Source organism: Phascolarctos cinereus, unplaced genomic scaffold, assembly GCF_003287225.1.
Source record: "Phascolarctos cinereus isolate Bilbo 61053 unplaced genomic scaffold, phaCin_HiC Scaffold_4;HRSCAF=312, whole genome shotgun sequence".
In the NCBI taxonomy this organism is placed as follows: domain Eukaryota; kingdom Metazoa; phylum Chordata; class Mammalia; order Diprotodontia; family Phascolarctidae; genus Phascolarctos; species Phascolarctos cinereus.
Genome location: NW_027555847.1, coordinates 13,105,806 through 13,130,909, shown reverse-complemented (window position 1 = coordinate 13,130,909; position 25,104 = coordinate 13,105,806). Strand labels below are relative to the sequence as shown.

Below are 25,104 nucleotides of genomic sequence, written 5' to 3'. Positions count from 1 at the left end.
GTTCTAATGATCCAAAGGTAATTCATTCTGGGAACCAAGATTTTTCCTTCCACAATAGAAGTAATCTTTGTCTTTGTTCAATGAGACTGGCTGGAAAGATTGTTCATGTTGTGATATTAAGCAGTTTTGTGTGTAAAAGGATGGAAAAATGATAATTGCTCAAACATTACACTTTCTAGGTTGGATTAGTGAAAAAAGGAGCCCATGATGTCTGTTTTTTTTTTTCCCTTTTAGAGAAAAGAAATTGATTTTTTTTCCCACCACTGTCACAATAACACCCTTCCTATATGACCATACCACAGAAGAAAGAAAAATAATTAAGCAAAACAAGCTGATTTATCACTTATATCTGACAATGAATGTAATATTCTCTACCTTCTGTTCATCACCTCTGTACTAAGAGGAGGGAAGCCCATTGACTTGTCGGTCCTGTGGAATCAAGATGGGTCTTTACATTTACCTGAATTCTGATGTTTTTAAGGGTGTTTTCCTTTAGATCACTGTGGCCCTTTTGACAATTTCTTTCTTGGTCCTGCTTCCTCCATTTTACAGCAATGCAGACAGGTCTTTCCAAGTTCCTGCAAGTTCTTGATGTTTGTTAGTTCTTACCACTGCATAACATCCCATCAATAGTCTGCCACACTTTGTTCAGCCATTCTCCATCCAATGGGCACTCAACTTGTAGCCACCCTGCTTATCATTCTGAGAGCAGACTTCACACCCTTTTGGGGAAGCAATGTGCCCATCCCGGGGTCGGCGGTTGCCATCACAGCCGATAGAGCAATCTCAGGGCAGATCAGCGGTAGGTAATTTAGGCTTTCCTGGTTTGATTTTACAGCCCACCTCAAAGCTTGGTGTCCATGTACTTTGCCACATAGTGGGAGGCCAGTAGCTTCAAGCTATTTGGCAATCATCCTCAGATGATTCAGCAAAGGTCAAGAAGGCATGACAAGGCTGAGGAGGCTGTTACTTTCTTCTTCATTTCCCAATTCCACCCATGTTGCCTTGCATGTCATGGTCATCAAAAAAATAACTTCTAAATTTTTTTTTAGCAACTGAAAAATACATCCAAGTTCATTATTTCTTCCCACACCTACCAAAGATAATAGGTCACTTCTTTACAAGTCTCCTCAACCCACAGCTAACCTTCTGGAGATATGGAGAAATGTTTTTCAACCCCTTTGAGTTAATACGGAGGCTTAAAAAGATAGTACTTCCTGGATTTGACTTGGGTTTAAGTTTTTTGTGCTGCTGACAGGGCATAAAATGGGCAAGTAATCACTGGCACAACGTGTCATCCCTCCTCATTCCTCCCCTTGTGAAGCAAAATGTGAGCTATTGACAGTTTTTAAAAAATCAATTCTCTTAAATGATGCAAAATTATACTCATTTTCTCTTGGCCTGATTTTACAGGAAAGACCTGGTTTCCATGGTGATAGAGAAATGCATTCGCTATGCACTAAAGGAAACACATTAAACAAGTCTCCATTCTTACCAACACTTAGAATTTTTTTTTTCTATGAGGCATTAAATGAACCATGTTAAATTTTAATGAGGGCTCCTGAGCAGTAAACTATGGTAGCCTCAGCCAGCAACTTCCCTGTCCTGTCAGGGACACCACCAGTCAGCCAGGTTACACTCCTAGAGACATGGGGTCATAGAATTTAAGCTGAAGTCATCTAGTTCAATCTCTTCATTTTACAGAAGAGGAAACTGAGGCCCAGAGCTGGAAGACGCTTCAGATGCCATCTGATCTAATCCTTTCATGTTACAGATATAGAAACTGAGTCAGAGAGAAGTCATAGGGTCATAGATTTAGAGTGGTCCTTCAATACAGGCTTGACTCAAAACCAAATCAGGGCCCTGGTATTGACATTGGCCAACTTTTATAACCTAATGATTGCCAAGATCTCTGTTGCCCCGTCATTACATTTACAGAATTATTATGGCAAATCAACTTATGACATCATCAGATCTAAGCTCTTGGGGTACCAGAGAATTCAATTCAATTCAACCAGCATTGCTTGAGTGTCTACTGTGTTCCAGGAATTGGGAACACAAAGGACAAATAATTAAATGCATGAATGAATGAATGAATAAAACCATTCTAGTCTTCTAGGTCAAGAGCCTTAGAGGTCATCTAGCTCCAGCCTCATGAGAAAACTGAGACCCAGAGAGAGGAAAGGACTTGCCCAAGAGAATGTGGACAGTAATGGATTAATGAAGACATAGGCATAGGGTGTGGAATGAGAACACCAGAAGGAACCTAAGAGATCATCTGGTCCAACCACCTCATTTTCTAGAAGAGGGAAAAAGGGAACTAGCGAGAGGAATCGATTTGTCCAAAGTCTTCTAGGTAGTAAGTGTCAGATGGAAAATTCAAACTCAAACCCTCTGATTCTGAGTTTAGAAGTCTGTCTACTCTAACTCTGTTTCTGGTGTCTGTACCATATGCTCCAGAATCTGGGAGCATGGGGGCTCTGAAGCAGTGGGCTATTAAATGTTATGCTGACTCGGGGGGGAGGGAAGGATGTGGGGAGATCAGGGCTATTCTCTTTTTGGGGGGGAGGGAAGGAGGATGGAGAACTTGGGGTAGAGAGGAGAAGAGAAAGCTCAGGCATATGTACCCTGGAAACTCCCCATCTGGAAGTCTTGTAGGGAAGGGTTTAGGCTAAAGGACAATGGGGAGGCAGGGCTGGGTCTAGTCCAGGCTCTCAGCTGTCTCTTCTGACCCATTCTGTCCCCCTCTTTATCAAGGACCGAGAAATACCTCAAGTAGCATTGCTTTCAGGTCTAACCTTAGATAAAGTATGATTTCAAGACCTGAAGGAAGTTGTTTCTACCACCCCCCTCCCCAACACTGAACCGAACTGAAAACATCCCTTCCAAATCTCAACATCCAGTCTCCATCTTTCTCCTGAAGCCCCATATCTCTAGCAGCTTGCTGAATATCTTTACCTGCCATCAGCATGTCAAATTCTTACATCTCCAAAATAAGAGCTGTCATCTTTCCTGATCCCAGACTTCCCTTCTACTGCTCAGGGTACCACTATCTTCTCAGGAACCCAGGTTTTCAACCTTGGAGTCATCTTGGACCCTTTCCCCTACCTCATTCTCTGCCCTGCCTCCACTCCATCCAGTCAGTTGCTAGGTCTTGTTAACTTTACCTCCACAAAATATTTTCCCTCTTCCCGTCTCTTCACCCAGTGATCAAGTTTTTATCACCTTTCATCTGGACTATTATAATAGTCTCCTTCCAATCAGCTCCCACCTCTTCCTTCTTGAATTGATCCTCCACAGACCTACTGAATTAACGTTCTTAAAATAGGGTTCTGACTGGGTCATTCTTTTGCTCAAGAAGCCTCAGTGACTCCCTGTTGCTTCAAGGATAAACTATGTACTCTTTTATTTGACATTTAGCAGATTTCACAATCTGGCTCTGACCTGTATTTCCAGACTGATTAATCGGTCATTACTCCCCATTGAGTCCTCCTCACTACCTTACTATTCTCAATGCTCTGTGTAGGCTAACTTCAGGGCAGGGCTGGGCAGGGCAACTCTCCCTCCACCCCTTTGCCTCTTAGCACCTACCTCCCTTCAAGATTCGTGACCTTTGAAAGCAACCTCCCAAAAAACAAAACAAAACCAACCAAACAAACAAAAAAACTTCTGGACTCCCTCAGATATTAGCGCTCACCTTCTGGTGAAATTACTTTGCATTTGTCATGTATTAACTGATCTGTGAACTTGGTGTTTCCACCCAATAGAATATAAGCCCTGGAAGGCAAAGATAATTTCATTCTTGTCTTGGGGTCTCTAGTGGCTGGCCCATGGTAGGCCCTGAGCAACTACGTGCTATTGGTAACCAGGATTGCTTGTTACAATGACTCCAGATTGGGCTTCCTTGGAAAGTTCTTTCTTTTTCCACAATCATAGTGGTATCAATTGTTCTTTGATTTTGGGTTTTTTCCACTCTACATCAGGTCAAACCAGATCTCTGCATGCTGCTATGAATTCATCATCTTCCTGTAAATTACTTAAAAAAAAAAACTTCTGCAAAATGAGATAATGAATGACATTTAGAGTATAAGCACCCACAGAACAGGGATCGCTTCATCTAAGTCACTGCACCTCTGCCTGTCTCAGGTTTCTCATCTGTATGAAGAAATGGTAATGGCACCTACCTCCCTGGGTTGTTGTGAGAGTCAAATGAGATAATATTTGTTAAAGTGTTTTGCAAACCTTAAAGCTATATCTAAACACTAGTGGTGGTGGTGGTGGTAGTAGTAGTAGTAGTAGTAGTGGTGGTGGTGGTGGTGGTGGTGGTTATTGTTGTCGATTTGTCTTTTTTTCCCCAGCACCTAGCAAAGTGCCTGGCACACAGGAGACAGGGAGTGTCCCTGTAATATCATTGGTGCAAATGAGCCCTAACATGAGCAAAATCCAATTATTGATACATTTAGCCAGGTGGTTCAGTGGATAGCACACTGAGTCTGGTGTCAGTGAGTTCAAATCCAGCTTCAGACATTTACTAGCTGTGTGACTCTGGGCAAATCACTCAACCCTGTTTGCCTCAGTTTCCTCATCTGTAAAATGATCTGGAGAAGGAAATGGCAAACCATTCCAGCATCTTTGCCAAGAAAACCCCAAATGGGGTCACAAAGAGTCTGACGTGACTGAAATGACTGAACAACAATGGGTAGTCTCAGAAAGGCTAAAGACTAAAACCATTTATCATTCCAGAAAGTTGCCTCAAGCACGGAGAGTTTTGGGTGCTTATCTAGGTGCTTGCCAGTTTGTGTCAGAGGCAGGATGTAAACCCAGGTCTTTCTGGCTTGAGGGCTGATGATCCACCGTGTCATGCCTCTGGGCACATAGTAGGCACATTATAAATGCTTGATGATTAACATTGTGTATCCCTTTAAATATTACCAAATATCCCCAGTTGTGGTAGCTTAACATAGTACCTGGCACATAGTGGACATTTATTAGATGCTTGTCAACTGACTTTTCGTACTCTGTCTCATTGGTAGCTTTTACTAGCTCAGCTTGGGTAGGTATAACAGTTATGATGAGAAGACCAAAGACTAGAAAGGTTAAATGATTCTAGGGCCTCATGTCACTGTCAGAGGTAAGATGAGAATCCAATCTTCCTTACTCCAATAGTAACCAGATAAAAGCTGGGGGTGGGGGGGTAGTGTTGGGGAGGGGGAATTCTTTTTAAGATTGGGGAGAACTGAGGACATTATCAAGGAGACAGGAAGGAACCAGAGGTGTAGGGCGAATAGGGCTTTGAAACAGATGGTGACTGATGAGAGACTAGGGTGATGGTACTAAAGCATCTGAAGAAGTCAAAGAGCTGGAGTGAAGGGGGAAGTGCGTCAAAGGACTGCCATTTTTTCAGTGAAGTGGGAGGGCAGGCATTTGTGCTAAGCTAGGAGGGAGGGTACAGATAGGGCCTGAGGAGGATAAGGAAGGTTTCTAGCAGTGCCTATGGGGAATAAGACAAGGGGCCCATTGAGGTTGGATACAAGGAGTGCCAAGCGGCAGTGAGGACCCAGCCGATGTGGGTCGAGTGCTGAGACAGTGGCTCATGGACTCTGGGGGGAATAACTAATATAACTCAGCCGACATGTTTCCAATCAGGTTGATAAAAATAAGCGAACAAATGAATGAATGAATGAAGAAGTAAAAATCAACGGAGGCATGCATGAGTGTGATGGGAGGGGAGGGCTTGCCATTTCCTCTTTGCTCAGTCACCTTGTTGTAGTATCTGGTTGCCATTTGGTGCGGGGTGTCAACTATATGGCATCTAGCAGGGGAAGAGATAAAAATCTATGATCTCTCTTCAAGGGGACGTGTAAACCCCTGGAACTCGTTTTTTGCCTTTGTTCCCTGTCACCTCCCTCAGGAGACAACTTCCCTTAAGGAGTAGTTTGCCCCTCTTTTAAAGGAGTGGCTGGTTTTCCTTTCCCCTCCCCCACCCAGCTGGGTCTCCAGAAAGGTCAAGGATCTGCACCCCCCCCCCCCCCAGTCAGCCTCATTTGGGAGTCTGGCCTGCCAGAGTCTGGAGAGGAGTTATCTTCTCCATCAGTGCATAGGAAAGAAAAGAGGGTTTCAAAGGCCAGAGCAAAGGTAGGCTGGGAAGACCTATTTATGCCTAAGGAAAGGGTCTAAGTTTGTAAGGATAGAGTTGAAAAAGGGATGGGCTTTAAATGTGATTGAGGATTGGGGGGTTGGAGGGCCTGGTGACTTGGGGGGGGGCGGCAGTATGTCCTGGCCCCACAAGATACAATCGTTGTAAAAGGTAATAAACTTTTGTCAGACTATTTGCTAAGCCCCATTGGTAGTGGTCCTGGCCTAGTAAAGGCATCTTAATTGACCTAAAGACAACAGTTATGTAATAAATATTGAGAATTTATGGCCTGGGAAAGCAGAGTCGGCTTCCATCACTGACTCTGCATAGAAAGGTCCGGAGGATGTGAGAGAGCTAATGTGGCCAGCTGGAAGGCTCTGATTAGCTCATGCTTTAGAGCAGATGTAGGGTCAGACTGGATGGGGGCTCTTTCAAGTTCTGGGTACTGAGGAGTCAAGGGTGATGGGCAAACCAAGGGGTAGAAAACCACCCAGCCTCCCCTGTGCAGCTGTCATTTTATTGGGCTTGTAAAGTCCCACATTCACTGGGGACAAATCCAAGACCATATACCTGTGAAGAAGAGAGCCTTGTGAGTTATGGCCAAGGGAGGGGCTGGGTGATGGCCCTGGGATGCAGCCATGGCTAAGCACCACATGAAGGGGCAAGCACTTCTTAGGGACGATCAAATCATCTGCAAAGATGAAGCACCTCAAGTTGAAGGAAATAAGCAATTAATCTGGGAAGTCAGGGACTTCATACCATACGGCATCTGATCACTCGAAATCCAAGTGTTCCTAGAAATGAATACATATGAATTTGATTTATTTTGCAAAGAGGAAAACAATTAAATTGGAATCATAGGCTTTCAAGTCCCATTGGGAATTATTCCCAAGAAATTCAAGCATTCAAAGTAATAAATAGATTTCTTTTTCATCAGTAAATTTATTGAAATTTAAAAGTATAAATCAGAGTAAATGTAAGCAGTAATAGGTGTAAGGAATCAGTGTTAGAAGTCAGTGTCAATAGTGAAAAAAAAGATCCTGGTTTCGGAGTCCAAGGACCTGGGTTGAATCCAGGCTGAGCCACTGGACTCCTGGAAGATACAATGAATGGAATGTTGGAATTGAAATTGGAGTCTGTTGACTTGGGTTCAGATCCTTTTCCTGACATTAACCATCTGTGTAACCTTGAGCAAATGACTTCATCTCTCTGGCCTCAGTTTCCTCATCTGTAAAATGAAGAGGCTGAACCAGATGATCAAACAGATTCCTTTCAGTTCTAATTCATTCGTTGCTCAGTTGTTTTCGGTCATGACCTCATTTGGGATTTTCTTGGCAAAGATACTGGAGTGTGATCAATGCATGGACAAGTATTTATTAAGCACTCATTCCATAGTAGGCGCCATGTTAGACACCTGGGAAACAAAGAGAAAAATGAAAGAGAGCATGAAGTCAGAGGTGGAAGAGACCCAAAAGGTCATAGAGTCTAGCTCATTTCATAGATGACGAAACTGAGGCATGGGAAGGAGGTCACTTGTCAGAGGTCACACAGGGTTCAAAGTCCTTTGACCCCAAAGCCATAGTTCCTTCAACTATACTAAGACCCCATGACCCAGAAGAAGACCCTTCTGCATCTCTCTGGGCTTACATTTCCTCATCTGTTAAAATGAGACTGTTAGACCAATCAGATGATTGCTAAGAGTTCTTCCCAACCTTAATTCTATGATCTTATGACTTTGGGTGAATCATTTCCCTTTTATTTTCCCCCAGTTTCATTATCTGCACAATGAGAGTGTTGGACTCAATGCCTTCTAGCATTCCTCCTGGCTCTAAATCCCATGACTGGATTAAGCAAACTCATAAGATAAAATGTGTGTGTGTGTGTGTGTGTGTGTGTATACATACACACACACACACATATATATACATATACGTATATATGTATATATGTATACATATACATATATAATACGTATATATACATATACATATACATATACATATGCATATACATATACATATACATATACATATACATATACATATACATATACATATACATATACATATACATATACATATACATATACATATACATATACATATACATATACATATACATATTTCAAAGGAGGGGAAATAGCAGAAGTGAATTTGCACCCACTGGTCAGCCAAGTGAGTGATTGCCTAGTGACTCTAATAGCCACATACGGTAGAGGGATTCAGTCATCTTTGAGCCGAAAGGCAGAAATCCGATCTAATCCCACCTAGCAGGCTTTCAAAGTTGAGCTGTCATTTTGCAAGACAAGAGGAGCCCAAGTTATCTTTGTAGTGCCGAAGTCTGTTGAAGTCAGTGAGATTTCTTGAGTGAATTTGGGGGCCAGCCTTCAAAGTCGCCTCCAAATGAAACCTGCAGAAAAGCTGAGCCTTTGAACAGGCCAAATGATGTCAAGCCTGGCTTAAATTGGTCTTAGTTTTTCCTTAGTCTTGTAATGGAAAAACAAAGGTCTAAATGTTGAGAGGAACTGGAGGCTGCTTTGATGGACTGGATCATTGAAAAGGGATGTCCTGTGGCATCCAGGAATCTGGTTTCTCTTGGGGAAACTCAAAAAAGGCATCAGAAATGAGCAGTTTATTTATGAAATTTTCTGTCCTACATACACATGGGCTTGGATGATACTTCCTGTATCATCTAGGGCAAATCACTCTGCTTCTCTGGGCCTCAATTTCCTCATCTATAAAATGAAGAGATTGGATTAAAGTCCCCTCTAGGTCTGAATCTCTGATGCTTTGCTTTAAGATTCCATCAATAGCTACTCATCTGTTGTGGGTCTCTTATTGACTTCCAACTTCTCTGCATTTGTTACAACCTATCGAACTGGACATCCAAATTGGGTATTGTTTTTATGTCATCTTGCCTTCTGCCCAGCTTAGCTTTTTATCACCCCAATATAGAGTTCTACGCCTCTGAACAGAAGGAGAAGGCTTCCTGCACCCCGGGAGCCAGACAGCTCTAAGATGGCAGGAAGATGCAGTAAGGTCTGCAGGAACGTATCCCCCAAACCCATTAGGACCTGCACCTTGTCTTCTGCTTGGCCTGCTCTGAGCTAGCCACATAACACTGGTCTGGCATAGCCTCGAGCGACTCTGCACACTATCAGGACCCCATTGGGCAGAAAGGTTTCAAAACAGACTCATCGTGTTTCCTGCACTGTTAAGGAGAACTCGGTCACTTGATCAAGGAGCGGGGCAACATTCTAAATGCAACTGTGGGGAAAATTGAAACAGCAGCACCACCAACAACAACTTGTATCACAGGAGAAATATACTCTGGCTTATTGACTTAGAGTTAGAAAGACCCTCAGAAGTCTTTTAATCGAATCCTTTTACTTTATAAATGCCACAACTGAGGCCTAGAGAGGTGAAATAATTTGTTCCAGATTTGAGCCCATATCGTTTCATTCAAAATATGTCACTCTTTTCATTATACCACACTATTTCTCTCTGTCTCTCTGTCTCTCTGTCTCTGTCTCTCTGTCTCAGTCTTTCTCTGTCTCTCTCTCCTTCCCACCCCCCCTCTCTCTGTCTCCATTTAAAAAAACTCCCTCTGGTGTCCTTTAGTCCAAATTAAGCAATCATTCAATCAACAAACATTTGTTAAGAACATACCACAAGCTAGGTGCTTGGGATACAAATTCCCAGGCTGGAAGAATACCTTGTCATAAGGAGCTCGCGTTCTGATAGGAAAGACAAATGCACATCTACGTCTACATGGCAGCAGTATAAAGCTAATGAATGCAGGGTCATTAAATGAGAGGCGAGTAGTTGAGGCGATGGGTTGGGAGAAGGGAAGGAAGAAGCATTTCTTGAGCCCTCACCATGTGCCAGGCACGATACTAAACGCTTTACAAATATGACCTCATTCGATCAAGGTCAAGATCAGGAAAGATTCTTAGAGAAGTTTGTTCTTGAACCGAGTCTTGAAGGAATAGAAGGATTCTCTGAGGCAGAGGTAAGGAGGGAATGTTCTAGGCATATGGGGCAGCCAGTACAAGGGGATGGAGAGGGGGAGCTGGAGTGCCACGTGTGAGAAACATAGGGGAGGCCAGTAACATGATGAAACTGGAAGAGAGTCTGGGGCCAAGCTGTAAAGGGCTCTTAGAAGTGAACAAAGGAGTTACTATTTTATCTTAGAAGCAATAGGGCTTCTCAGGGAACGACTGAGTCTCGTGAGGAGAGCTGCGCTTTTTCAGCAGTGTGTGGCATGGAGGGGAATGGAGGGAGACTTGAGGCAGGGAGGCCAAGGAGGAGGCTGTTGTGATCACCTAAGCGAGCGATGATGAAGGCTTGACCTAAGATGGTGGCTGGGTGAGTGGAGAAAAAGGCTCAGATATGAGGGATGTTGTGAAGGTAGAAGTAGCAAGATGAAGGTGAGGAAGAGTGAGGAGTGGAGCATGGTGTCGAAGTGACCAACCCGGGAGACTGGAAAGATGTTGCTCCTTTTAATAGCAATAGAGAAGCTTGGTAGAGGGGAGGGTTTAGGCAGAAACGTCATGAATTGAGTTTGGGACATTTTGAGCTTGAGATATGTTTGGAACATCTAGTTTGAAACAGCTCACAGTCAGCTGGGAATGCGTTACTGTACCTAAGGGAAGTTACTGGGACTGGATACACACACACACACACACACACACACACACACACACACACACACACACACAATTTTGATGAGATGTGTAAGTCAGAGCAGGGGTGGTGGCCTGGGAAAACACCAGAGAAGGAGGGATTCAAGGTCTCAATGAGAGCAAAGAAGAAGTTAAAGAGTGAGGCCTAGGAAGAGACAGAAGGATTGAAGGTTACAGTGAGCTAGGAATATTCTAGGGTTTCTAATTAAAGATGCAGCGTACTTGTGACTTCATCTCTTGTGCACAGCCCTTTGGCCAACACGTGTAAATGCTGATGTTCCAGCGGCCAAGTGATGCTTTTGAATTGCAGATGGGGGGCAGCCGAATCATTTTTCTATCTTTGAATCTTTGGACTTGTTTTCATTGAATTTTATTCCCTGCTACCTGAAGGGCACTATGTCACTGCCTACTTCCTTCTAGTTCTTGTTTTATTTCATATGAATCAATCTTTAAAAACAAACAAAGAAAACCTGGAACAATCATTTCTGAGGTATTTCTAAACCCTCCCTTACAACAAAGAAGAACAGGTAAGTAAAGTAATTGAGCAACAAAGCAGCCACGTTTGATGGACTATACGAAGCATTCCGTACTTATATGGCCCTACTTCTCCACCCAAGGAGGGTTTCATCCCTTCATCCCTTGTTCTCTGGAGCACAGACTATTCATTGTCATTAATTGGAGTTGGGTGATCTTTTAATGTTCTCACCCACGTGTTGTGATGAATGCATGTATCACTCTCCTGATTTCTTTGTCTACCTCACTTCATAGGATCAAGACCTCAGAGGCCACCTAGTTCAATCTCTTCATTTTACAGATGAGGAAACTGAGGCCCAGGGTGGTTACGCAACCTTCCCAGGTTCATACAAGTCTTCCCATATTTATCTAAATTCCTCATATCTGCTGTTCCTTACAGTACAATATGATTCCAACACAGTCACTCACGTACTACCATCGGTTTGGACATTCCTTATTCAAGAGGTGCCCACTTTGTTTCCAGTTGGAGGCTTGTTTCCAGCTGCTATGTCTCAGGCTATAGGTCAAAGCATAACCTGAATCCAGTGGAATTTCTCCTCGGGAGAATTAGGTTTTTAAGCCAACTGAGGTGTGAGAAATAAAGGCAGCACCTTCATTGCCTGGAGATTGATGGAAATGGTAAACAGAGCTGTTAGCAGTCTGTGGGTCTCTCACCTTAGATTGGAGTCTTTGAGGCTTGGGTAGGGGATATCAGGTTTTTTTTTCCTCAGTTTTTTTCAGAGACTAATTTATTTTCTTTTGTTCAGGCCTTGTAGCCCAGGACAATAAAAGCAAAGCAAAGGGAAGGGGGTGCTAAAAATGGGGCTAGCGGCCACTTGGCGAAGGCCCTGTACTGTACGGCTGAAGTCAAGGACCATAAAACCCAAAGCAGTCCAGTTAATAGGTTCATTTTCACTGAGCATACGTTTTGAATCTGGGGTCTCTCAGCCATTCTGGGGTGTTGGATTCGGAGCACTTTTATCCTTTTATTGGTGAATTCACTCAAGTGCAGACAGACAGAAAATGTTCAAGGGGCGGGCAGCAACACTTGTTAAAACGGTGGGAGGTTTCCCGTTCTTGCTCTCTGAGTTTATCATCCTGGTGGAGTTAAAAGGCAATTAGGCCTGCAGGTCCTTTCTGGTCAGTTTATGGGCCTTTTACACAGGCGTGTTGGGTAGACAGCGCCATATTAAACATTCCAACCCCACTGGCCCGAGGAGAGCGGGCAGGCTCTCCTTCAACTTCATCTCCTTCCCTTCAGAGAAAAGTCACCCCCAAAAGACCCAAGGGAAATTATTTAAACACAGTTCCCCTGGACCTTGTTCTCATTTTTAAAAGGAAATGATGAGAGTCTCACATTTTAGGTAACAGTTCTAGGGAAATACACATGTATACATACACATATATGTTCATACACATGTATTATATAAACATAACTATGTGTATATACATGCTTATTGTGTATGTACAGGGGAGAGAGAAGAAAAAGTGAATAGAGGGGAGGGGGAGAAGAAAGGAGACAGAGAGAAAGAGGAAAAGAGATGGAGGAGGGAGGAGAGAGAGAGAGAGAGAGAGAGAGAGAGAGAGAGAGAGAGAGAGAGAATTTGCCAAAAATAAGTGCCTCTTGCTGTGGCTGCCCAACTATAGCAGAGAGGGCCTGAGCAGGACTGCTGGTACTCATGATTTCCATTCATCTCTGGGAACAATAGATCTAAAAGTGGGAGGTTAAGTAATTTGCCCAAGGTAACACAGATGTAATACGCAAGTACAAAAGGCATGTATGTTTTATATATATGTATACACACACACACACACACACACACACACACACACACACACATACACGTACATATACATATATATAAACAAACATATAATTATAAGTAATTATACATAATATTGCATATTATATATTTTAATAAATATTAGGTACAGGATTTGAACTTGACTCATCTGACACCAGAGTCAGTGCTTTATGCTGCTTCCTGAATTAAACTCAATACACATTTTTCTTTTAATGTGGACTTGGGATTTAATGAATCCCATCCACTCATGTAGACCAACAGTGGCCCAAAACGTGGAGTCTTTGAGAACTTCTTGGGGTACTGAAGGGTTAAACGTAAAGGCTCACACAGACAGGATACATCAATGGCAGAACTTGAACGTGGATCTTCTTGACTCCAAGGCCAGCACTCTATCTACTCTACCACAGTGCCTCTCAAAATAAGCATTTCTTCAACTTGTGTTAGGCACTAGGCACTAAGCTAGGCACAGTGCATAAAAAGACAGGAGCAAAATAGCCCCTGTCCTCAAGGAGCTTGCCTTCTATTAGAGGGAAGCAGCATGTACATAGGTAAGTCGAGAGAAAAGAAATGGGAAATATTTCTCAAATTGAGAGGTTTGGGAGAAGCTTGAGGGGGCACCTGAGTGGAGGTGGGATTGGAATGAGGTACCCCAACAGGTCATGGAGGCAAAGGAAGCCAGAGAGATTTCCAGGCCTGGGGGACAGCTGGGGATGGAGGCAGATGGAATGTCTCCCTTGTCTCCTTTTAAGCAAAGCCTGTCATGGGGAATTTGATGGCAGGCAGACTTCTGATTAAGCTTCTTAGTGACAGTTGCAGAATTTGAGCAGGAAGAGAGAGGCCTTAGCTGTGAGCTTCTCCCCCCGCCCCACTCCCCCTGGTCCTGGAAGATGCAGCTAAGGGATTCTGGTGCTTAGCACTGCAAAGACCCTCCTGGATCCCCGAGCTTTCTTCCTGCTCCCTACAGAGGATTCCAAGGCCCCGAGATAGTAGGTAATTTATCCACTTTTACACAGCAAGTCAGCACCAAAGTTGCCAGAGAGAGGGGATGGAGAGCTGTCTCACCCTCCCTTGCCTGGGTCAGACTTAGCATCCACGTCACTGCCCGTCCAGTGCACCATGCTCCTCTCTGTCTTGTGCTTAGACTAACTCTGGGCCAGACCTAGGAAAAGCTGGGAACTGTGTCCTCTCTTCTTCGCCTGTATCCCCACCTCTACATCCCCAGTACTTTTTCTGCTCCTTTCACCACCTAAGTCCTCAGGTTCTCCCCCCACTCACACTCTACCCCCATCCAGAAAAATCATCTGATTAACCAATTAGCGCTCAGGCATTACTGGCTCAATGTATTATCCATCCTAAGGAAAATTGTGATTTCAAATGGAACTTGGCCAGTCTTCCCAAAGGAATTTAGGAATCAAAGTTCAGTCACTGGAGCACTTTGGTAAAAGAGATATTTGGGGGCCTTTCTGGTACCCATCAACTCACACCTTTTTGGGCCATCATTGATTCTGCTTTTCTGGAGGGTCGACACTGGCTATCATCTGTTCATTTAGACAATTCTGTAGACTTCATTTCTGTAAACACAGCCAGGGTTGGTTTTTTTTTTTAAATGTATAACTGGTCTGGTTTTAGTATTTTAAACTAGCTAACCCTCCAAATATTCCTGATGACCTGGGAGGTCAGACTTTGGATAAAAGTTACCTCTCAAGTTTAGGACAGTTAGCCAATTGGTCATTGAGTATTTATTAAATGTTCCAGCTCTGCATGAAGCCCTAGGGATACAAAAACAAAACAAAACAAAACAAAACAGAAACCAGTCTCAGCTGTCAAACAGCTCATGCTTAAATAGAGAAGAAACATAAATAGATATCAACAGAAATGCATTATACACACACACATATATATATACATATGTATCAATTATATCAAATATATATCAATTGATATATCAATATATCAATAGATATTGATCAATATTGATCAATAGATGAATAGATAGATATAAAGATCAATAGATTCATTGATAGAGAGATAAAAATAGAAGATAAATATATACAGAAGTAGAGTATTTTTTAATGTTTACTATGTGCCAGGCACTGTGCTAAGTTCTGGGAATACAAATACAGGCCCACAAAAAAAGACAATGCCTACCTGGAAGGAGCTTACATTGTAATGGAGGAATATAACACATTAAGAGGGATTTGAAAGGTGACAGAAAGCGGAAAGGGGGTCACCCGCATGAGGCAAGGTAAAGCTATTCAGCATCAAGAGTGGATCCAAGAGAAAAATTACTATGGATGGCCCAAGCTTTTTATGAAATAAAGGAGTGAAATGTGATGTGAGGTAAGAACTGGCAAGGACCAAGCAGAGGAGGGATTATAGAGGTGAGAGTACTTCCAGGATGAATGAGACAGCTCTAGGAGAGAGGGTGACACAGAGAGAGAGAGAGAGAGACAGACAGAAGGTAGATGGAAGTTACTCTTGGCAGGGAAGGAAAGACTTATGTGATGGGTCATCCATTACATGTAGATGGGGAGCTGGAGGGACCTCAGAGGTCATTTCACCCAAATTTCATTTTATATATGAGACAAATAAGGCCCAGAGAACTTGGGTGGTTTGCTTCAAGTCAAATAACAGGTGTCAGAGGAAGGAGATACCCAATGTCAAGGTCAATGTAAAAAAGCAAGGCATCTTTGTTATTTCTTTTCTTCTATGCACCTTGATGTGCATCCAAGGCACTGTTTATATTTGCTCAAGGTCACACAGCCAGGGGGTGGTGGAGAGGGGTGCTAACTTGCCCAAGATCTCACAGGTAAAGTCATTGGCTGGATCATGCTTGGGTTCGGGGTTTGAGCTCTTCTTGGAGAAAAGGACTGCATCATTGATCATATGTAGAATCTATTCATGGCCAGGTCTGCTGAAGGACTTTGAGTTTCTGGGATTCTCCAGCAATGTTGCTGTATTAAAGGAGAAGTCAGCACAGCTTCCTTTCATAACTGGGTGTAGGACTAAAGCAAACCTTTATTTCTTCATAACCAGGTGCCCAGACTTAATTTTCTTGAATTAAGAAAATGCTAGCGATAAGTGCAGCTTTTATTTCCAACCTGACCCTCCGTTTTCTGAAACTAATTTGCCCCGGGGCTCCTTTGAGTGTCTGCTAAAGGCCTTCCTTGGGCAGAATAATGTGGTTCAGATTAAGTACATCCTACAAAGCCCCCCACCCCATACATACACACCAGGCTTGCAGGCAAAGGAAGTCAGAGGGAGACCCAAATTCATGCCCATCCTCCAGTCAGATATATGATCTTGACGACCAGGATGTAGATGGAGTTTATGGTTCAGAAGGCCCAGAAAGGGAATGAGAGCAAATGGAGGACAAATTGGCTGTCCTTTAGGGGCAGTTGACAAGTGAGCAGGGCTGCTGGCTAGAAAGAGGATATGCAGGCCCCGGGCCAAATGGCTGCTTCGTCAACAAGTCAGTCCTTTTGAAGTCCTGGCTTTTCCTGCAAGGGTTTGTCAACAATGGCTCTCTTGAGCTGCTTCCACATAAAAGAAGACCGAATGCACTCTTAAATCTGCCTGGTCCCACAGAAAATGAGCCTTCCTTTCTTGGCTATTAATTCGTTCTTTTTCCTTTTCTTTTCTTTTCTTTTCTTTTCTTTTCTTTTTTTCTTAAGAGTAAAATAGAGACATTCTGTAGGCTAAGATGCTTTCTGTCCATTTTGTGAAGTTGTTTCATGAGGCAACTGAGGCCCAGACAAGTTAAAACATTTGACAGTCAATCAACAGCTATTGTTAAGTACCTACAATGTGGCAGGCACCAGCAAGGGTACAAGTTGTTCTTTAGTCATTTTTCAGTCATGTCTGATGCTTTGTGACCCCATTTGGGGTTTTCTTGGCAGAGATACTGAAGTGGTTTACAATTTCCCTCTTTAGCTCATTTTACAGATGAGGAAACTGAGGCAATTGGGGTTAAGTGACTTACCCAGGGTCACATAGCCAATAAGCGTCTGAGGTTGGATTTGAACTCAGGTCTTCCTGACTCCAGGTCCAGTGCTCCATCCACTGTGTTACCTAGCTGCCCACAAATATACAAATACAAAGTGCACTTATATAGCCACACAGTTAATAGCAGAACTGGGATTTGTGCCCAGGTCATGGGACTATATATTTAGAAATGGAAAGGACTTTATAAACATCTAATCCAATCTCCTTATTTTACAGATGAGGAAACTGAGACTAGCAGGGTTAAATAATTTGCCTAGGGTCATACATCTAGTCAGAATTTGAATCCAGGTCTCCTTGATTTGAAGTATAACATTCTAAATATTGCACCATTCAACTCCTCTGATTATATATCCATTGCCTTGACTGTGTGAGATGTCTTTATAACAACTGTGATACACAAATACTAAAAATGGAACAGTGATGTCCACTTGAGTCGGCTTGGTGGTTGAAACTGGAAGGAAAACAAGCTGTTGACTTCCCCCCCCCAAAAAAAAAAGGAAATGCCAAAGACCAAAGACATTGACTTTGACTATTAGCATTTCTTAGAAAAGCTTAAGAGATGCAAAGTAGCTGCTGAAACTAGAAGACTGAAAAGGAGACAACAGCAACCACACCCTCAACCTTAACCTGCATGTTTAAATAAGCTATCATCTCTGAAAAATGGGAAATTCCCTCCAGTAATTCAGTTTTCAGGGCCTTCATGCCAGTCCATTGCATGCAGTTTTTTTTTCCCCTCATCTTTTAACATAAGCTGGCCACCAGGGCCCCTACCTGTAAGCTGAGGATTTCCTTTTCTTCCACTTAAAATTACAGAGATACCACTGAAGGCACATGAGCTGTCCCTCAATAGCCCATTCCTTTGGTCACGTGCCCTGCCTATCTTGTTCATTCATGTATTGCTAGGACAGCATCTTTTACTAGGCTTCTCTTTCCTAATTCCTTGATTGTCATGACAATTTTTCTAAATCAGGGGCTACTTCTTAATTCCAGTAATCATAGGGCTGTGACTCTTCAGTGGTTTAATTCCTATGATGAGCATGAAGGCCCAGGACAGAGATATTAGAAAGAGAGGGTTCAGTGTGTGCTGGCTGTTTAGAAGTCTCATTCATGGGTATTCTAGGTCCACTGTCGTTTATAAGGGGCAGCCTAGGTTGGAGAGCTAACTGTCTTTCTCAAAGATCCTTCCAACCATTCCACTGTTGTAAAGATGGAGTTGCTCATGGACCTGTTTGATCATTCTTTTCTTCACCAGACATATTGAGTTCAGGTGATTGATGTCAAATGTAATTTTCTTGTTAATCTAATCAAACTCTAACATTTTGCATTTTTACTATCATTAAGTAAAGATATTTGTCAACTTTTCCTGTAATTTATACAAAATTTGTTTAAAGAGAAAGACTTAAAAGGGAAGGGAAAGAAAAGAAGAAAAAGAGGAAGGAAAGAGGAAGGAAAGGAAAGACAGGAAAAGAAAAAAAGGAGGGCATGGGGTAGAAAAGAAAGGGGGAAAAGAAAGGAAAATAAAATTTAAAAAGGAAAGACAATGGAGAAAGGAATCAAGAAAAAGAAAAAGAATGAAAGAAAAAATAAAGGAAATGTAAGAGAAATGGAAAGAAAAGAAAAAAGGGAAAAGAGACAAAGGAAAAAGAAAACAGAAGAGGAAAGGAAAAAGAAAAGAGATAAGGCAAAAGGGAAAGGGAAGAAGAAGAGATAGAAAAGAAAAGAGGGAAAAGAACAAGAAGAGGGAGAGAGAAAAAGGAAGAAATAGAAAGGAGAAGAGGGAAAGGAAAGGAAGGAAAAGGAGAGGAGAAGGGAGAAAGGATGGAGAGAGAGAAGGAAGGAGGGAGATAGAAGAGGAGAAAATAGGAGAGGGGAGAAGAATAGGAGAGAGAAGAGTGGAGAGGAGGACAGGTAGTAAAGGAAAGAAGAAAATAGATAAGAAAAATGGGATGAACAGAAGAGGAAATAATTGGTGTTACTCCCAAGACATGGAACATTATTTCCCAATGTGGCCCTAAGAATTTTTTTCCCAATAAGTAGAAAAAAAAAACCCACCATGTGCACATTTATTACAGCATTTCATGATCAAGAAGTGGCTCAGATGAAAACTTAAGAGCCAGATCACATGGGTTCCAAATAGGTGAGGATCTAGATAGCCGCGTGGTAGCTTTACTTACTAGATATCCAGAAGAGTGACCCAGACTCACAGAACAGGAGAGCTAGTTTGCAGATAATCAGCCCAACATACCCACTTTACTGGGTGGCCCAAGGCCATATAACACAACTGGGAGCTCTGTGATCTCCAGTAAATCCCTCCACACTTCCTTTGGGTCTCTCCACCTTCATTTCCCATAAAGCCTCCATAGAGGATCTAGCCAAGAAAATCGAAGCCTTCCTTTGTTCTTTTTATCTCTAGAAGATATCAGTCTGTCACCAGATTGTTCAACACTTATCTCCCATTCTAACTGTCCCATCTTCTCTTGGGTTTACCTCAGTCAGAATATTTAGCCCAATTCTTATCTCTAGCTAGTTGTTGGCCTGCCATATCTCTTTCCATTGTCCTTGGAGTCATTTTTATTTTAATTTGTCTATGTATCTTAGGATTCAACACAAGGGAGCATTAGTGGGAGGGGGTTTGGTGCAGAAGAGATGGGATTTGGCAGAAGCAGACAACTTGGGGGTCAATAGAAACATTGACCAATATTCCCAAAACAGCCTGCCCCACTTTCCTTCTCTTCTTCTTTCTCCTTCTTTTCCTCTTTCTCCTTTTTTTCCTCCTCCCCCTTTCCTCCTCCTCTTCCCCTTTATCAATTCAGGGCTCAGCTCATTGTCCAGCTAGATCAGACATAGCTACTGACACACATATTCAACCCACTTTCCATATGGCTGCAATGCATGGTGCCACTGACTTGCATGTGAGCGTGGGCGAGCTCTTTGGTGTTGTACTAGAACTTCTGTTTTCAAGTCTTGCTCTCCTGTTTCATTGTGGCATGGGCTTCAAAGGTTGGGCCAGCCAAGTGTCAATGCACACAGCTTTTTCCAAACTAGAAAGTCCCTAAGTGTGTGTCCCTGAATGATTTGGCCTAACCTCTGAGGATGTCTAAATAGCATGAATATTTTCCTCAAGAAGAGAATTTGACATGTGAAGCACATGTGTGTGTACACACACGCATAAAAAGTGTATTCATGTATGTGTGTGTGTCCAAGTGTTATCTTCTGAAGGATAATGATTACCATAAAAAACAGAATTTGCCCTTGGCTATGGTTGGATCAAGTAAGGCAAAATTAAAGTAAATACCAGTTAGAACAAAGGAAAAGAGAGCTGGTGACTGATCCATACTCCTATGACCTGACATAGGTAAATAAAATTTTGACTCCAAAAGAGAAGGAATTGACTTTTATTTCTCCATTGCATAGAAAAGCTTAAGGTTTGAAACCTGGCCACAGAGAGAAGACCAAAAGAGCCCCTAAAACCTTAGCCAATGAACAGTTAATCAGCTTGCCAAGTAGAGAGTAGTGGGACCTCAAGCCATACTACTTCTATCAGATTATAGATTGAGAGTTAGAAGAGACTTTCAAGGTCATCTGGTCCAACCTCTTCATTTTACAGATGATTAAACTAAGGCCTAGAGTGGGAAAGGACTTGACCAAGGTCTCACAGCTAGTAAGAGGCAGAGCTATGATCCGAATCCAGGTCCCCTCACCCAGATACGGTACTTTTCTCACTCAACCACAATACCTTCAGTGCCCTCTACCTTATACCAAGACGAATTCAAGGGTTCACTTCTAAGAATATTGCAATATTTAATTATAGCTAGAACATTACAAAGCTTTCAGTTAACTCTAGAGCAATGTGGAAGTCATTGATCTGGACATCCATATTGTGGAAATATTGCTTCAATATTCTTTAGTGGAGCCATGGACTTATTAATATGGCTTCTCTTTCCATTAGTGGAGATTCAATGTGTCTATGCTTTCTCATCCTTGTCTATGTCCTCCCAAAAATCTTTCATAAGGGATGCACCCACCCCCCCGGAAGATTTCCTTTTGGCTATTTTGCATTCTGTGGGTCCTATGCAATCCTTGGGCTGTCCTTTGTCTTCACTGCATAATTAGCTCATCTCCTATTCTGTTCATACTTTTCCTAAATCATAGGTATTGCCATGTGGGGGGGGGGGCAGAATGCATCATTGCTAATATATTTCAGCCTTCTTTCACTTTCTGCATCTTATCCACCATTTTGCTTCTTAGGAGAAGGTGGTATTCCATGTTTTTTAGTCATGTAGGTGTAGTTTTAAGGATTGAAAGAGGCCAAAGCTTTATAATAATTCAGATTCCTCATGTCTTCATATTATGAAGATTTTCTTCAAAGGGGGAGCCAGACAGCACAGGGACTTGGCAAGTGACAAATAACATAATTATTTTTGGAAAATGAAATTAATTCCATTTTAATAGATAAATGACCGACTATAGATGTACTAAACATTTTGAATCAGCTCCCTAAAGATAGTTAGATATCAACTGTTCAGACTACAGGTCAAAGGAAACACCAGTGAAAAATATAACAGTATACCTTCCTACTGCTTGAAATAAGTTATTGACTCTGAAAAATGGGAAATAGGCAAAAGTGAAAATGTAGGCTCATTCTGGTACAATTTCTTAGATGTAAAATGGTGACTACAAAGGAGATGCCAGAAGGGTCTTTAACCAGCCAATGCTTAGTCTCCTGGCTTAGCAGTGAGTTAAGGTAGCTGAGGCTGATACCAATTTAGAGTACAAGACTGTTTGCAGATTGTCACAGAGGCAGATAACAGAAAACGTCAAGCAAGATTGCCTCATAAAACGGTGAAAAACAGTTGAGGAGAAAATGAGCCCAAAGAGAGATTGGCAAGAAATCCAGCTAAGCCAAGATAATCCTGAAAGCATCTGTAGATGAAACTGGGAGGAGGACAACAAAAGCAGGCATGAAATAGACCAGATCTGCTGGCATTTTTATAGTGATCTGGTCATATTTGAAATACCCTTTCGAATCATCACCTTGGGACTGTACCAGTTCTGAGCCCAGTGAACCAGGGGGAAAGAGACTAGCTCTAAAAAAATAAATTAAAAAAAAGATGAAGTCAGAGAGAATGTTTAGATGTGCCCAAATATACACTTAAGAATTCCAAATCTTTGCTGGGGATAATATACTTCTAAAAAGTACTCAGGGACCAATTTCCAAGATCTTTTAAAGAAGGAAGGATTCCAGAAAATGAAAAAGAGAAGCCTAGCAACTTTTGATTCATATGCCATTTTTCTTATTGTTATGACATCTTTTCATAGCTATGAATGGTCTATGTGCTTATCAAAGGCATCCTTGATGAAGGCATGGAGAGACAGGCAATTTTGATGACATATATACTGACATCCAGCTAACTGAGAGGTGAGAGTATTCTTTGTTAGTTTCAAGAACATATGAACCCTGGTAGCATAAAATTCAACCTCAGAGACTTTACCCAGAGCCTTGTCTTCTCAGATGTAGATCAGAATTCTCTAAGATCACTTGGCAGATCTGATGATAGAGATGACTGTTCAACCACTGAAAGCAGAAACATGAAGCAATGGGTTAAGCAGGGTCACTGAGTCAACAAAGGTGCCCACCCAGTATTCTGACATGTGGCCTGAATCAAGTTCACATGAAAACAGAATTCCTAAGAAGGGCAGGGGAGCTCCAAGTCCTCTCCTGCTGAAGATACCTCAGGACCATAGATCAAAAGCTAGAATGGACCTTGGGAGACAGCTAGACTAACCCTATCATTTTAAGAGAATGGAAGCTGAAACTCAGTAAATGAAATGACTTACCCAAGGCCACACGGGGAGTTATCATCTATATAACCAGTTATTTGAATCCATCATATTAATTACCTCAAGCCCTACAGCACTTCAAAGTCTTCCATAAAATCTATACAGAATAAGAAATTAAATTGGACAAATAAGTCAATAATTTTTTTAAGGTCTGACTATACTAATCACTAACATTTCTTTTTCATGTTAAAGTTCGCAAAGTTCTTTACATAGATCACCTTGTGAATCCTCATAAAATTAAGTACTATTATCCTCATTCTACATATGAGGAAACTGAGGCACAGAGAGATTAAGTGACTTCTCCCAGGTTACACAGAAGCAGGGGTCAATCCTAGTTCTCTCCTAATGCTAAGTTCACCATTCTATCCCCGTGCTGTTTTGTCTCCTGACCACATCGTGGGTGGGATAAAATTACCTCTGATGATTAGGTAACTTGTTTGGAGATCACATCCATGAGGAAAGTTGTATATTTTTATGCTGCAAACTGTGTATTTTTCGGTGAGCCTCAACAGCTAGCCAAATACAACCATTTCTCCAAGTTCCTCATATGAAAAACATGGTGAGGATGAGTGAATCTAATAAGGAGAGAGGAGGAGGGCTGGTGCTTAACAGCTTTTTCCCTAGATGTTGAGAAGGGAAGACTGGGCCACCAAAGCTAGTGCCTTCAAACAGCAAAGGCACATTTCTAAACTGAAGACTCAAAAATGCTCACTTGGAGAAGAATGGCATGGTGGGGACAAAATTGGCCTCAGAGTCAGGAGACCACTCCAGTGGCCCCTTGGCCCATTTCAGAAATTGCAATGCTTCCCTTGTTCCGACCAGGTAGGTAGAGACAGATAAGGTCCAAGAAGGTGGCCATGAGATGGTACCATGGGCAGAAAGAACATGGTCATGGGAATTAAGTGAAAGGGGGAAGGATGGAGAGTAAAAATGATGGGCATCGAAGGCAAACAGTCTGTGCAAAACTGTAAGATGAAAAGGTTGGACTAGATGACTAAGTGCTGGTCTTCTCCAGCACTTAATTTTCTATGATTCTGTTGATCCACTTGAACAGTCAGTCAGCTGTCAAAAAAAAAAAAGTCCAATCAGTTTCAGACTCCACAGGTCACCACTGTGGTAGAAGAACCAGGATTCCAGGAAGGAATCCAGGTAGAGGACCCGTATTGAATCCCAATTTACCTGTGTGACCCTGGACAAGTCATTGGCTTCACCTGTCTGAGCCAGGGCCTGCTCTGTGAAAATGTGTAACAGAGAATAAAGATTGGTTTCTGATAGGAAAAGTTCTCTGCCACCTGAGAGAGCACTTTGAAAACCTTAAAGAGTTTTATACATTGCACATGGTCTCCTTGGGAGGTGTCCTCTGTCTCAGAAAGGCTGGACAAAGGTCATCTTGGCTTTCTTTTTGTATTTCTTTTTCTTTGTCTTTTTTTGTATGAGACATTTTCATTTCCTTGTGGAGCTCCTAAGGAGGAAACTCTCCCTACCAATGCAAATGAGTACTGTTCTTTAATTTAGCAAGTTGCCAGGGGATGCTGAAAGATTAAGGGACAAGTGCCCAGGGTCACACAACCAGTGGGCAGGTTGTCCTGACATTAAGGCCAGCTCTCCATCCTATAAGCCAGACTGCCTCTCACCCTTGTTTTATCAATGTTAAAAGAAGAAAAAGGTGTGTGTGTAGGGGGCAGGGGGCAGTTTCCTAATTAACCTTAATTAAGAAAACAAACTGTTTTTCATCTACTAGGAATTCCCATTTACAAGCCAACAAGAGATATGCTAATTCTGAATCAGGCCCCTATCTTATCTCTTCCTTAAAGATGGTCTCTGCTTGCTGCACTCTCAGCCTGGGTTTGCTTTGGATTCTGGAAAGACAACTGCATTCCTCATGCAATATTCTCTAAGGATGGCCAGACTTCTCCACAGTCAGTCTGAAAGAGTGACATTTTCTCCATCATTACCATTCTCCACTAATAGCTTTTGCCCTGACTTGAGAAACAGTTTAAGACAAACATCAGCCCTCCAATTCCTTCAGGCCCCTTCAGCATATCTGTGTCATTCTCCATTAATCTTAGGTCTTGAAATTCCAATGTAAAGCCTTCCTTATGATTTTATTTTCCTTTCTG

General features: G+C 42.3%; 1 protein-coding gene across 6 annotated transcripts in view; it reads left to right on the top strand.

The window, feature by feature from the left end:
- ERC2 (ELKS/RAB6-interacting/CAST family member 2) overlaps positions 1–25,104 on the top strand; it is a 1,023,879-nt gene that overhangs the window by 877,089 nt on the left and 121,686 nt on the right. The window lies entirely within an intron of this gene.